The 15691-nt window shown below is 36.8% G+C and overlaps 1 pseudogene; it reads right to left on the bottom strand.

Annotated features, from left to right (window-relative positions):
- The window catches only part of LOC107849417, a 39022-nt pseudogene that overhangs the window by 18769 nt on the left and 4562 nt on the right, over window positions 1-15691 (bottom strand).

Here is a 15691-nt window from a genome sequence, read left to right as displayed (position 1 = left end):
AATTGGAGACGAGTCTCGTCAACTCCTTGGGCTTTCATTTCCTGATATAAGTATTAGTACTGTATTAACACAGGCTGTCATATTCCATCCCTCCCCTGCCCAAACAATACTCAAGAATACGACAGATTGTTTGGTAACTCAAGAAAGCCTCTCCCAGTAGTTAGCATCATCATTAGAACATGGGACTAATCCTGGACATCAACTAGAAAGTTCTGAATAACCATAGTCGTCAGTTCTTAGCAAACATGACTGTTATTGTTGTATCAGAGTTTTCATTCAGACCGAAGAAGCTGTCTTATAGGTATAAAATAGTAGTTGACTAACATGTAGTGTTTTCCCAAAATCTAGCTTCCGTATGCTTGTTAGGAATTTCTTAGGAAGCATCTATTCTTGATTACCAGATGATTAGTAGGAATCATAACAAAGTTAATGTTTAAATACCAAGAAAAGTTACTTACAGCTGGCATATCGACATAATAATTGATATGATTAAATGCAAGGGACAGTGGCTGGAAAGGAAGCACCATTCCTCTTCTCTTGGCTTCTTCAATACTTGAGTTGTTAGTGTTCCTTGCATCCATAACTATACCTGTAATAATCATTCAAGTAGTCAGAATATTTACAAAGGGTAAGAGTAAAGAAAGGATGTAACGCCTCCTATATCATGATATTGTCTAAACGTTGATGCATAATATGAAGCTATGATCATATACATGGTCATACAACTACCAGAGTATAACCAGCACCAGAATCACCAGCACCAGAATCGCGCACTTGAGAGACATTTTACGGACCTTTAACAAAATTATGAAAAAGAAAACCATTTTGGACAGATAAAAGCTGTAACCATGAGAACTAGAAAAATACAAGAGTCTTGACCTTCAGTCATCGGAGCTGAAGATGCTGAACTCCATTGTGTTCGCTTCTTTTTCTTACTTTTGCCATCATCTGAAATAACTGATCTAGAATCTCCAAGTGCTGCATTTTTCTTACAAGAACCGTGCAGAACCAAAAGCCAGTTCTAAAACTTCAAATAGTGTAGAAAATCTGGGACTTACGGTTTAGGTATGTCAGTGCCAAGATAAAGAAAAAGTTGAACAAAAAGGAAAAAACAAATAGGGCAACAACACAGCCAGAAAACGTGGTCTTCTGTATACATGCTCCTTTCCTTGAGAAGAACCTTGCCGACTGTTGGCTCTGAAAATCTAGTGTCATTGTGGGGCTGCAAAGAGCAACGATAGGGCGCGTCAAGATAATTAATGTGATGGAAAAGTTAAACAAATATATGTTGCCTTTTTTATGAACCATAATGGTCGAGCTTACAGTATTCCATCTATCGTCCAGAAACTCATTGATGGCAACTGCATTCTGTCCATATGTCATAGGAGATATGTAGTAGCCCCATCTCATCCATGGTCTCAGGTCATCTACACCATTACATAAAAATCCATTCAAAATATTGGACATGCCATGTGAAATTGTCAATTTTTGTATGACAAACGGAACCCGCAGCTGCTACCCTTTGGATGCGCACAGGGTTAACTCCGTTCAAGTATAACCGCAAACTACACAAGAGAGGTAAACCGCACTAGGCAAGCCCCGTGTGATGAGATTTAATGAGAAAGCAGGAGGTTTCAAACCTGAGACCCCCAATTTGGGAGATCTCATGCTCAACCAACTCGGCCTCCTTGCACCTATAGTTCAAGAGTATAAGCAACTATCTGCAACAGAACAGAGAAGTTTCCAATTTCTATGAGTGTAATAGAAAACTAACCTTTTGCAACGATGAACCCACCAAGCACAAAGACTATCAGCATTGTGAAAGTTGCAAAAGTGTTAGCAACTACTTGAGTCCTTCCAAGTGCAGCAACAAAACGGAATAGAGATAGAGCAGATAGATTCAATGTAAAAAATACCAAGAATTGGCAAAAAAAACTGGAAATTTGGTAGGTGCAAGAATGTGAGTTTGAATTCATATAGTATAAACTAAATTCTATTTTCACACCATGAATTCACATCGACCAAATATCATGACTGATCGGCCTAACAAATAAGCCACATTTTGACAGAAGATATTTTGGTTGTTAGGAGTGAGCTGACAACCTACCTACTTGCATCAGGAGCAAACCTGATGGTGTAATAAGTTAGTGTGATCCATATGAGCGATTCCACAAAAGAAAGGGGAATTTTTAAAAGCCAAATGGGAAGAGCGAAAGCCCATGCTGGGTAAAACAAAGAATCTCTCTGTTTGAAGAACACAGGAAGCCTGGATACGGTAAGACCAAGCTCTGCGGTACCATTAAACATCATTTTTATGAGGCTGAAAAACAAGGCACCATAAAATTTGCCTCCATCTGCGATCTGACCAGGTTTCATCTCTGTCCTAAAGAATACTGTGAAAGTAATTATTGACAACACAGTGATCTGGAATGTCTTGAATATGTATAAGAAGGAATGTCGCTTCATCAATAGCCACTCCCTCGATAAGCATGCCTTGAGGAGTTCCATGTTGGAGATGCCATACTTCTCAGTAACCAGCGCAGCAGGATGGGCTTTGCTTTTGTCATAAGGAACTCCAAGGTCATCAAAAAGTTGTTGCCCAACAGGAAAGTTGCTTAAGTGTCCTGCAAATTCAACCACTGAAATATATTGGTAAGGTTCATTTTTCTGAACCAATACGGTTCTTGGTCCTTTAGAGAAGTAACCTCTTGCAGAAAGTCAGCAACTCCTTTCCTTTCCGGGCATTTGAATCCAACACTCTCGAAAAACTCCAGTACATTCTCACGTGGACCTTGGTAGACAACTTTTCCCTCAGAAAGCAATATAATATCATCGAAAAGATGATAGGTTTCTGGTGCAGGTTGAAGAAGAGAGATTATCATGGTTACATCCATGATATGGACCATCTGCCTCATGAATTTCACAATTTGAAATGTGGTTGAACTGTCAAGACCAGTTGATATTTCATCCATAAAGAAAACTTTAGCAAGGCCAACCAACATTTCTCCTGCACATTAAATGTGGTCACAAGGCACATGTACTAGAATAAACTCGGCAAGCGGGATAAAAAATGTCATATGATGATCTCCCCCCTTTGATTGACGTGACAATTCTACATACCTATTGTGAGCAGCTTCTTCTGTCCACCAGAAATACCCCTTCTCATTTCATCACCGACCATTATATCAGCACATATGTCCATCCCAAGTATCTGTAATTCACTTCAATAATCAGCTCTAGGTGGTTTGTACATGCAGGAATGATTACGAGTGAAAGCATAAGTCTAACCTTAAGAACATAGTCGGTGACAAGACTAGATTCTTGGACTTCAATGGCTATAGCTTTCATAAATGAATCTATTTCAGGATGAGATTTGATTCCTGCATCCTTTTCATGCCTTGACAATTCAGTAAGGAGCTCATACCTTGTTCCAACTCCTAAACAACGTCCTGCAAAATCCAACGTCTATCTAACTGTCAACTCTCCATGATGAATGTCATGCTGACTAATATAAGCACATGTTCTTTGAGGGATGAAGTCTGATAGTTCATGACACAGTAACTGATTCTTCCGTTCACCTAAAATAACACATTTTGTCACACGACTTAGATTAAAACTTTCAGGCCACATATTGGAAGTTCGAAAGTCACTCACTCTTAGGTCCTTGTCTAGCACCCCAGCAAGTGCTTTTAGCAATGTTGTTTTTCCAGAACCAGGAGGCCCCAGAAGTAACGTCATCCTATATAATTCAAGAACTGCAGAATCAATGGAAGTTCTTATCTCCATAAGACTAAATAAAGTAATATATTGTGTTTTTACCCTTGAGATATACCTAGAATTCTTCAGTGTCCATAATATAAATTCATGAGTTCAACTGTAAATGCAACTGTAGTTTGACGAACATACCTTGACGGTCTTACAATTCCATTCACATCACTCAGTATGTTGACAACCTTTTTCTTTGAAGGGACAATCTTGATATTTTCAAGAAACCCCTATGAAATTTGAATACGGGGAAAAAAATGAATTCACCAATACAAGTACCAAACTATATCAGGTAAACTTTAACAAGTACAACGAAGAAAAAGGTTACAAAAAAAAAGTTTTAACAAGTACAACAGAACTAAAGGAAACAAAGGAATTGTTGTCAATATACTTCAACAACAACGACAACTAACCCGGTATAATCTCACAGGTGGGGTCCGAGAAGGTAGTATGTACGCAAACCTTACCCCTATCTCCACTCAAGGAGAGATGAAAAAGAGGCAGTAATAACAGACAGCAACAACAACAAGATATGAGAAAGAAACAATCAGATAGAACTAAAGATCTACGAATAAGCAACTTAGAGATAAAACTTATACTCCTAAATTATCGTAGATTAAACTGAAATGAAATAGTACCTCTACGAAATTGATTGAAGCATTCCAGAGAGTAGGCAATGCTATAGATCCAACATATGCATCTCCATCAATACATAGATGCTCAAAACGAACGTCAACTTTCGGAATATCAATTCCGACCCTGGTTCATACATACATATACATACATGATTAACACATAATTCACTAAGATCAATGAAATTTGTCACTACATATATTTGTTTTCGCAATCACCTATCAATCCTGTCTCTGAGTCTTCTAAAAAGCTTCTCGTCATCTTCCTCGACAACTTTAAGAATATTTTCTAATATCTGTTTCCTGTCTTGTAATCCAAGATGAACAACATCAACTTCATGATAATTAGTCTTCCCAACATCCAATGTTTGCTTCAAAATCCCTTTCCTTAGCCTATCATAGGTTGGAAGTCTCTCAATAGCAGCCCATTTTAGCTCTTGTTCGTCATCGTTTTCTCTTGTACTTTTCTGAAAAACATCACCTCCTGGTGCAGGAAACATTATTTCTCTAACACTAGCTGATGCCCAACTCCTTGAACTTACTGATCGAAAACTCGGCCTCCTTTTGCTCTTACTCATGGACCGCCGGCTTCCCAGCCCATCCCGGCCTAATGTTGCATCCATCTTTACTCTCTCTAAGAACTCAAAAACAAATATTCCCTTTAAATTCTCTGTTCCAATGAACTTTCTGCCACCCGCAAAAGATCGAAATTCACTTGATCATACCTAAAAACAGAGAAAAACAAAAAGAATAAAACTTAAACTGTCGTTCACCCAACTGATTAAACTAAAAGTAGCAAGTGAATGTATAATATATGTATACTTCATGTACAATATGTGTATGATCATGTATAATCAATGTATGATTTATATGTATCGACTAGAGTAAGTAAACAGTAAATTTTCCAACTGCTTATGTTAACATAACACATTACTCCAATTCTCTAACTTATAACAGAAATCCAAGTAGCATAAATAAGAAAACAAACTCAACTTTTTCTGTTCAACCTTAAAGGTTCTTATCATTCAACACATTTAATTCAGACGTACCGTTCGTTAATTTTTACACATAAATATATGTTCGGCGTCAAAAATGTAAATCTACATCCACCGCTAGCACAAAAATCAAGAAAGTTGATGGAACTTTAAAAGAAAAAATATGAAGAACATGCCAAGAAATGTAACAGTATAGAAGAAGTATTAGGAATTTTCAAACACTTCATGGAATGAACAACTTTTGGATACACCATTTATGCATTAAAACTTATATTACTATATGTGGAAAAGTGTTTTGTGTATAAATAGATCTACTATATAGGGTTGGCATGGTAGTGGGGCTTGTGGGGTTGAAAAAAGAAATAAATTTGGTTAGGCAAATAGCTAATGCATGAAAAGTTTTGAACTTTTTTTATTTTCCATCCAACTCTATTGAGAGTGGATGCCTTTGATTAAAATCAAAAATTACAAACAAAAGAGGAAAGCCTCCCTGCACCTACTAAGAATGGGACATTCCCCATTCTATGGTAAAGTAGGATTTCTAATAAGCTCCCAAAATCATAAGGAGGTATAAGACCTCTTCTATACATAACCCTCAGGGGACATCAAAAGTATAAAAGCTATACATGTCTCTTCCCATAGAGATAGAGTTCTTTTTGGTAATCGTTCTAAGGGATGGAACGCCCATCCTATTCATATTAACCTCTCCTCTGGCTTCTGTTGGCAAATTGTGATGGCGAGTGATCCATATAATATTTTCATATTGCAGGCCGCAATTTGCCAAGCAATCAGCTACTTTATTCCCTTCTCTATAGCAATGTTGTATGCACCAATTATCCAGTTGCATCAACATATCCTTTATGCCGGAAATCTTGTTCCATAGGTTCCATGGAATATCAATATTATTATTAATCCAATCCATCAAGAGCTTGGAATCAACCTCTATTTCTAAGTTCTTGATACCATTAGTTACACACCATTGTAGACCAATTTCCAGGGCATGTATTTCAGCCATGTTATTAGTGAGAATACCTAGAGAAACTCCATAAGCTATCTTCATATGGCCATACTCATCTCTAACTATGCCACCTCCTCCACTCGGACCTGGATTTCCTTTCAAACAACCATCTGTATTAAGTTTGTAAAAATTAGCCTTTGGTCTATTCCATGTGATAGGAATTTAGATGGTCTTTTCTTTGGCATTCTTTGTATTGTAAAATTGCTCCCATGACATAAATGGATTTATGTCGCTGAATTGTTTATGAGCAATCATCACTGTCTGAATGTTGATGTGTACAATAATGCTCCTGGTATTCATATGAATGTCCTCAAATCTATGTTTGCACCTAGCCTTCCATATCTGCCAAATAATGACACTACGTAGAATCTGTAGCAGCATCTTTTGAACAGGATTAATTCCCTCAGAGATCCACCAATTCATCAACAGCAACCTCAAATTGCTATGTCTCCGGTTTACACCAAAAAGTCTGTTGTAGTGTTTCCATATATATTGTGCTATACGTCCATTGTAGAACAAGTGTTCCAAATTTTCCTGCTCATAAGACCTGCAACAACAACATCTAGAAGGAAGGTGGACTTTGAATCTTGTAAGGTTTAGATCCACTGCCACCTCGTTATGTAAGACTTTCCATAGGAAAAAGGAAATCTTGTAATGTTTCTTGTTATGCCAAACCATTCTATTAACTAGAGAGGTATTACCTCTTTTCCTTAAGAAATTCCAAGCAGATTTACTAGTAAATTTTCCATCTGAGTTGACTTTCCATATTGGAACGTCCTCGAGATTGGAAAATTTAATGGTAATTACAAAGTCAACAGGAAGAACTTGGTTAAGTTTGTTAATATTCCATTCTCCATTATGCATGAAATCTGAAACTTTAATTCTAATGGAAGTAGAGACATTAAAAATTTGAGAAAGTCTACCAATATCTGTCTAATTGTCCCACCAAAAGTTGGAATTGCCCTTGTTAATCCTCCAATATATCAAATGGTCTATTTCATTCTTGATCTTCATCATTCTTCTCCAACTATGACGATGCTTATAACTCCACTTCCTAGCCACTGGGTGAATTCTTTTAGAGTATTTGGATTTCATGAACTTAGTCCAAAGAGTTTCGTTGGTCCTAAACTGCCACCAAATCTTGGCGCTTGAGCTTTTAGAAATGTCCAATGTTGATCTTATGCCAATACCACCCTCTTCTTTAGGATAATATAACTTATCCCAAGCTGCCCAATAATATTTCGGCTTCCCCTCTTTGCTTCCCCATAGAAAGTTGGCAAACATCTTCTCCATTTGGTATATAACAGTCTTTGGGGGCTTACAAATAGAGAGCATATATACTGTAACACCCCATACTTTCAGACTTGAACGTAAATTGTCATTTCTACTTGTACACATTCCAAAAACCATAAATCTATTGTGAATATAGTGTTTTAATCAACTATGTGGTGTATAAATCTAGTTGAGCATGAATTGAGATCATAGAGGTCCCCCTAACTCAAGGACGAGTTGAAAGCTTTTCCATCGATTGAGTTTTAGTAAGCGTCAAAACTTGGGTCAACTTCAATCGGTCATTACTCTTTGTATATATTGAATTAGAGTGCCTACTATATATAAAATAAAAGGCCTTCTAATTATCTTTCCAACGATACCAATTTCGCAAAAATCCGACACCCGAGAAAGAAGTTATGGCTTTGCAAAGTAGAGTGTGTCGTGCAGCATAAGGTGTGCGACGCACACCCTAACTTATGCCATAAAGTGTGCGACGCACAACCTAATGTGTGCGATAAAGAGTACGCCGCACAACCTATATTATGCGATAAGGTGTGCGTCGCATACATTACTACTCAAGTGACTTAAACACTCCATTTTTGGGGCAAAATGGTCCTTTTCCCACCCTTATTTAGCCATAAACACGAAATTCAGGCCCCAAATACCCCAAAATACACCTTAATTCATCAAAATTGCTCAAGAACTCTCCTTAGGATTTCAAAATAAAAACCCAAGCAACTCAAGATTCAACCATGGGTTTTTGAAACTAATTGAATATTTGGAATCCCCAGAACGTAGACTTCAAGAAAAACCTATCATCTTTGCATATAAAGGGACGTGGGGTTATCCTAAAATCTCATGGGCCTTTAAATTCATATTTTACTATGGGGGTTTTGAAACTATGAATATAATCATGTTTTAAACATTTCTATAATATTGATTTGGTCTTTAGACCTTTTTTTGAAGTGATTTGACATATTATTATGTATATGCATGTGTTTCAAAAAGGTGTTAATTTGAGAGCATGAATTATATGGAATTCCTCTCTTGATCTGAGTTTGTTTTAAATGTTCATATGAAGTAAATTGATTGAAAACATCTTGAAAAGCATGACATGAAATGTTTTGAGAATTGATATGATTTTGACTTGAAAACGAGAGGGCTATTTGTGTTGAAACATGTTGAATACAATGGTTGAATGAGAAGAATGATATGATATTAATGGCTTGCAAGTCGGGTATGACGATACCCTACAGAATATGATATGTGATTGAATTAGATAAAATTTGAATGGATTAATTTACATGAGATAGGTGCATGCCCGAAGAAGGCGTTTGAGTGTAAGGGCTCATTGCTGGAAACCGTGTTTGCCGGCATGAGAATTTGGTACCCTACTTTGTGATCTTGCGTACCTGATTTTATGTCATTCCCAAGTTGAGACTATGGTTAGGATCCTGCTTTGTGATCTTGTGCACTACCATTGGATTGAGACACCCTGCTGTGTGATCTTATGTGACTTCCTCTCACTTATACTCTAATCTCAGCGGCAACCGAGGTTTGATAGTTGGTGTAAATGTGATATGTAGGGTATTCCACCTAGCTCAACTGCATTACATTGTTGTTGAAAACAATTACATTACGCCCAAGTGTTTTCAAATGATTTGATATGAAACTGCTTTATAATGGCTCTCAACTATATTTTGTAAAAATATTATGTTTTGTTTTGGTATCTCTGTGTACCAGTACTTTTGTATTGGACCCCTTCCCTCCCAGGTTTAGAGGCACAGTCTAGGGGTCCAGAAAATTAGTAGATTCCTCAGACAGATTTGCAGAGCCACTTGGTGAGCCTTCTATATTTTGAAAGGCCTGATATCTGGCAGTTTCATTTATCATTTATATGTTTTGGGTCTACTGGGGCCTTGTCCCAGTTTTTAGATAGATATTTATTTCAGTCATGTAGTAGAGATTTCGCAGACGTTATAGAGATGTTGTGTTGAGATTGTGGGACATTATTTCCCGTTATTGATTTCATGTGATTCTTGACCATGTTTCCGTAATATTATTTATCTTCCGCATTTCTTTTATCATATGAGTTATGTGTATGATTATCAGAAAAATAGGGGTGTTTCGGGACTTCATGGTTTGGAATGCTCATCACGGCCACGGCCCTGGTTCGAGTCATGAAAAACTTGGTATCAAAGCACGGTTCATGGTCCAAGAGTGTCTGCGAAATCGCGTCGGGTAGAGTCTTGTTTATGGGTGTGTAGCGTGCCACACTTATAGGCAGGAGGCTACTAGGGATTTAGGAATGTCTCTCTTTCTTCATGTTCCAGTTTGTGCAATAGAGTCAAAATATTCCTCTTTCGTACTGTCATTGGTGCTACGGTGTCACCCATATGAAGGTAAAGTCATCCCAAATTCTTTTCTTACTCTGATGTTCTCAGGCATGTCCCATTATTGGGGTGATTCAAGTGCGAAAAGTTTAGAATCTACATGATATAGCCCTTTCCGATTGAGCCATATAAGATTTTAAAAATTGTGCAAAGACTCGAGAGGAGTCTGTTAGTGCTTCAATATATGTTGATTCTGATGTAAACATTGATCCTGATGGAATCGTGCTTTCCAGCTTAAGGTATTATGTGCATCTAGTCCCTCTCAAAAATCTTGAGAGGGACAAATGTGGACGGTGTATAGCAGAATGTTGGAACTGTATTTCCACCCAAATAGTAGCATAAGTTAAAGTGTTGTTGTCATGACCTATTGGTAATGAAATTAGACCAAGAAGTTAGTGGTGTGAAGTCACAAAGTTAGAAGTCAGAGTGGGGGTGATTTTTGGTGTAAATGAATATTTCAGTTGAATAACCGATGTTTGAGGATGATTTACCCCGTTATAGTGATAAACTAATGTGGTAGCTAGTAGCATGTGTGGATGGTATAGTAGTCCATGGGGGAAGTATTTTACTCAGATTTTTATTTATACAGAGTAAGATGTGTATTCTTAGACCATTAAATATTATGTGTCAATTTTCTATCTCTTGTAATATTATGTGTCAATTTTCTATCTCTTGTAATATAAAATCTTGTTATCATGGTGCTTTTGAAAAAAAAGTTAAAGTCTAGTGAATTCGTGTGGGGCTCTTTCGATTCACTATCATAGTTTCTTTGTCATCCATCTCATTTTCTTGTTCAAAATACAAAACCAAAGTCTAGTAAAGTCATGTGAGGCCTATTTCGATTCACTGGCAACTTGTTGTCCAACTTGTTGTTCTTTTGTTGGTTTAATATATGCATGGCTGAATCTGTTTGCATGAGATTGAGTTGGTGAAGAGTTATGAGTTAGTTTAGTATAAGGTAAAGAAGGAGTTGTTAGTCAGGGTGATTTGTTGGTTGCTTGAATGTGAAAAATAGCTATATTAGCGAGTAAGTTATGATTATAGACTCATGGTTGTTTGAGGAATTTGAAGGCAGTCTAAATGTATGCTTGAGTAAGTATGAGGTGAGAAATCCGCATAAGTAGATAAGATCGTATGGGGTTATAATATCAGATTAAGGTTGATCATGTCTATTATGTGACCTTGCCCCTTGACTTTTTTCGTGGGTAGTTGTAAACTAGTACTACTTATGAGAAGGTATGTAGCAAATTATGAGGTATTTGGATAGAATGTTCCAATTTGATGGATTAGTATATTATGTTGAACTCGTCATTGGTGGTAGTCGATTGACGCTAAACTATAGGCTTGAATTCAAGTGTAGAATGTGGTGGTAAAAATAGTGGCATGAGATTAATGATGTATGTTTTGAATTTAGTAGGCTTGATGTGTTGAAATAGTACGTGCTAATGAGTTATGATAAGGAAGACCGTAAGGTTAATATTGATTATTATGGTTATGAAGTTCTAGTGTACTAGTGTTTCTTGATGTTTATTTCATGGTTTCCAAGTGAGAATCACGCGTAAGGTTGGGTTGAAAAATCATGTTTAGCACTAGACCTTAAGTTTTGAATAGTTGAAGTTCATGAAGGTGAATGTGATGATTTCTTGGTTAATGATGCTAGTTATATGGTAATGGAAGTGATCTAATAGTCTTGAACAGTGTATGAAATGGCTTAAGTTTAAGTTGATTTGTAATGAAGTATAATGTTGTAGGTATGGTGTGTAAGTATGCCCAAGGTGATATGGAGTTGTGGCATTTCTCTAAGACTATTACATATTGCGTGTGACTAGTGGTACCATTGAGTTGCTAGTTGGAAAAAGACTAGTTAGATGGGATATGGTGTTCTAGATAGCCAAGTTAAGGAGCCTTGATTGATAGTGTTGAGCCTTTTGATATGATCTCGATTCTCGTGGTAGAGAGATATAAGTTTGGAGTAGCAATATTGGTATGCTAGGACAGAAGTGGTATGGTTCATCAAAGGCTTGGTGATATCCATGTTAAGTGTTAGAATCTAAGTTTGAGTTTTGAAAGTTGAACCGATAGAAATAAGTGTGCAAGCATTATACTATGACTATTGGGACTATCGAAATATAGAGTGTATCTCAGAAGGTAGTATTAGCAGTAGGATTTCCACTTTCATGTGAGGGCTTTCGGGTTAAGTTATATTAATTTTGTGTATTGTCATATTTCAGAGAGTGCAGTGAGTGCGGTTAACTTTAAAGTCTAGTAAGGGATCTCCCAAATTTAAGATGATGGCTTAAAGCCAAGGGGGAGATGATAGAACGAATAACCAAGTCAGGCTCTCAGATTCTAGTAGTGATGTCATGGCGACATAGAACATTAGAAAGTGAGAGTGAGACTCAACCCATTCCTATCTCAGTATTTTTCAGTAATCCCGATGCATACTCATGCCTTACATGTCAGTTCGATAATCGTAGTTCATGATCATTCTTGTGATAGCGAATCATGTACTCTTCCAGTTCTAAAATGAAGAGTTCCAGTTCATTCAGTAGTTGGAATTACATTCCATATGTTACAAACTCCAAATTGAGGTCATGCAGCTCATGAAATATATGTTTGCGCCCTTTAGTATGCTCAGTCTCCATAACTCATATTTTACGCCAAATGATTGGCGAGATTCAGGTTATAGCCATGAATACCCTAAATTCAGAGTGCTTTGATAAATCCCGAATGTTGATTTGCTATTCCTCATGCCTCAGTTAAGTGTTAAGTTTCATATAATACCCTTCTATGTTTCAAAATCTTATGTTTTAGCCTTTTGTGACTCCTTCTTATGTGAGGATGGTTGTGAGGAGTAAATGTTTTCCTTTTGATAAAAAGCATAGTATGCTTGTTTTAGATAAGGCCTTAAGTGTTAAGTAAGTTTGGGGTCAAATCTTTGATATATGTGATGGTTAGTGAGAATTTATGTGTGTATATTCTTGGGATAGCGTGTGGGAGTTATATTGATAGTGGTTTAGAGAATATGTGAAGTATGTCCTTATGGGTATTTGCCTTGGAGGTCATATGTGGTTATAAAGATAGGCTTGAATGACATGTTGGGATTTAAGTGGAGGGACACAATATACTCTAGTAAATCCATAGTAAGAGTTTAGAGCTAGTCGTTGAAGTGGTAAGGCATGTTATGCTTAGGGTGTGATCTCTAAAGAGGATACAGAAGACTGAATCATATGGTTTAGACTAGTATCGTGGTGTGGCATGTTGTATTTTGTGATTTAAAATTTGGCTTGATCACCGTAAAAGGATTTAAGCTACTTTAGACAATAGTAAAAAGATTTATAAGGATTATAACTTGAATCAATGAGTATGGTAATTAAGGAGAATAGTAAGTTAAGGGATACTCGAGAAGTGTGTTAAGATTGAAAGTAAGAAGTCGCATTAACTATGGCCTGGTAATTTTATCCTGATTTATGAGTTATATGTCTATATTCCAGACTGCAGAGTAGTGTAAATGTTGTGATTTCCTCAGTTGGATGTCTCGTGTAATCCATACCTAAGATTCGTGGCTCTCTATTACTGCTATAACTTCTTTAGAGAGAGTATTGAAGAGATACTCCAGATTGAGTATAAGTTTCCAGTATAGTTCAGTCTATGTGGCCAGCAAATCAGTTTAGCAGTCAGATTCACATGACTTGTTTTCTCGTCTCTTTATTGAATCATGCTACCCAAAATCTCAGATATGTTACTATTCCAAGATAGAGTATACTAGTATTTGCAAGTATAGCTCAATTCATGCGTCATGTACTAGATTCAGATTCCAGATGTTCAGATATGATTAAATTTGTAGGTGCCTAGTGCATCGCCTCAGTTTTCTGAGCATCCTAGTGAATTGAGCATTCATAGAGGGACATAGGGTCCCAAGGGGGAGATACCCCATTAAGTTGCATGCATAGATTCTTATTACAAGCTCCGCACCAGTTATCATTGCGTATTCAGTCATACGTTCATACGTCAATTCAGTCAGATAAGCATGCATTAGAAATGCATATCCAATAGAAAAAGTTCAGCTTATCAGTGTATTCAGTTCTGCGTTCATGAGAACAACTCAGTAACAAATCCATGAATCAGGTATGCATGTTCATTATGAGAACTCAGCTTATGAGTAGCTTCAGCCGTGTATTCCATGCATCAGATATGCATGTCCGATATAAGAATTCAGAATATCAATAGTTCCAGCCATATGGCCATGTTTCAGATCAGTGTATTCTTTATTAGAGGACATGTCGTATCCGCGTTATTCCATACCTTTAAGGCTTCAACAAATTCCTACGCATCATTCGAGGACGAATGATCCCAAGGGGGAGATAATGTAACACCCCATACTTTCAGACTTGAACGTAAATTGTCATTTCTACTTGTATACATTCCAAAAACCATAAATCTATTGTGAATATAGTGTTTTAATCAACTATGTGGTGTATAAATCTAAGTGAGCATGAATTGAGATCATAGAGGTCCCCTAACTCAAGGACGAGTTGAAAGCTTTTCCATCGATTGAGTTTTAGTAAGCGTCAAAACTTGGGTCAACTTCAATCGGTCATTACTCTTTGTATATATTGAATTAGAGTTCCTACTATATATCAAATGAAAGGCCTTCAAATAAGCTTTCCAACTATACTAATTTCGCAAAAATCCGACACCCGAGGAAGAAGTTACGGCTTTACAAAGTGGAGTGTATCATGCAGCATAAGGTGTGCGCCTAACTTATGCCATAAGATGTGCGACGCACAACCTAATGTGTGCGATAAAGAGTGCGCCGCACAACCTATATTATGCGATAAGGTGTGCGCCGCATACATTACTACTCAAGTGACTTAAACACTCCGTTTTTGGGACAAAATGGTCCTTTTCCCACCCTTATTTAGCCATAAACATGAAATTCAGGCCCCAAATACCCCAAAATACACCTTCATTCATCAAAATTGCTCAAGAACTCTCTTAGGGTTTCAAAATAAAAATCCAAGCAACTCAAGATTCAACCATGGGTTTTTGAAACTAATTGCATATTTGGAATCCCCAGAACGTAGGCTTCAAGAAACACCTATCAACTTCGCATATAGAGGTACGTGGGGTTATCCTAAAATCTCATGGGCCTTTAAATTTATGTTTTACAATGGGGGTTTTAAAACTACGAATATAATCATGTTTTGAATGTTTCTATAATATTGATTTGGTCTTTAGTCCTATTTACGAAGTGATTTGACATATTATATATGTATATGCATGTGTTTCGAAAAGGTATTAATTTAAGAGCATGAAATATATGGAATCTCTCTCTTGATGTGAATTTGTTTTAAATATTTATATGATGTAAATTGATTGAAAACATCTTGAAAAGTATGACATGAAATGTTTTGAGAATTGATATGATTTTGACTTGAAAACGATAGGGCTATTTGTGTTGAAACATGTTGAATACAATGGTTGAATGAGAAGAATGATGTGATATTGATGGCTTGCAAGTCGGGTATGACGATACCCTACAGAATATGATATGTGATTGAATCAGATGAAATTTGAATGCATTGATTTTACATGAGATAGGTGGATGCCCTA

Source organism: Capsicum annuum, chromosome 12, assembly GCF_002878395.1.
Source record: "Capsicum annuum cultivar UCD-10X-F1 chromosome 12, UCD10Xv1.1, whole genome shotgun sequence".
In the NCBI taxonomy this organism is placed as follows: Eukaryota; Viridiplantae; Streptophyta; class Magnoliopsida; order Solanales; family Solanaceae; genus Capsicum; species Capsicum annuum.
Note: the sequence above shows the minus strand (reverse complement) of the source record. Positions and strands in the feature narration are given on the sequence as shown.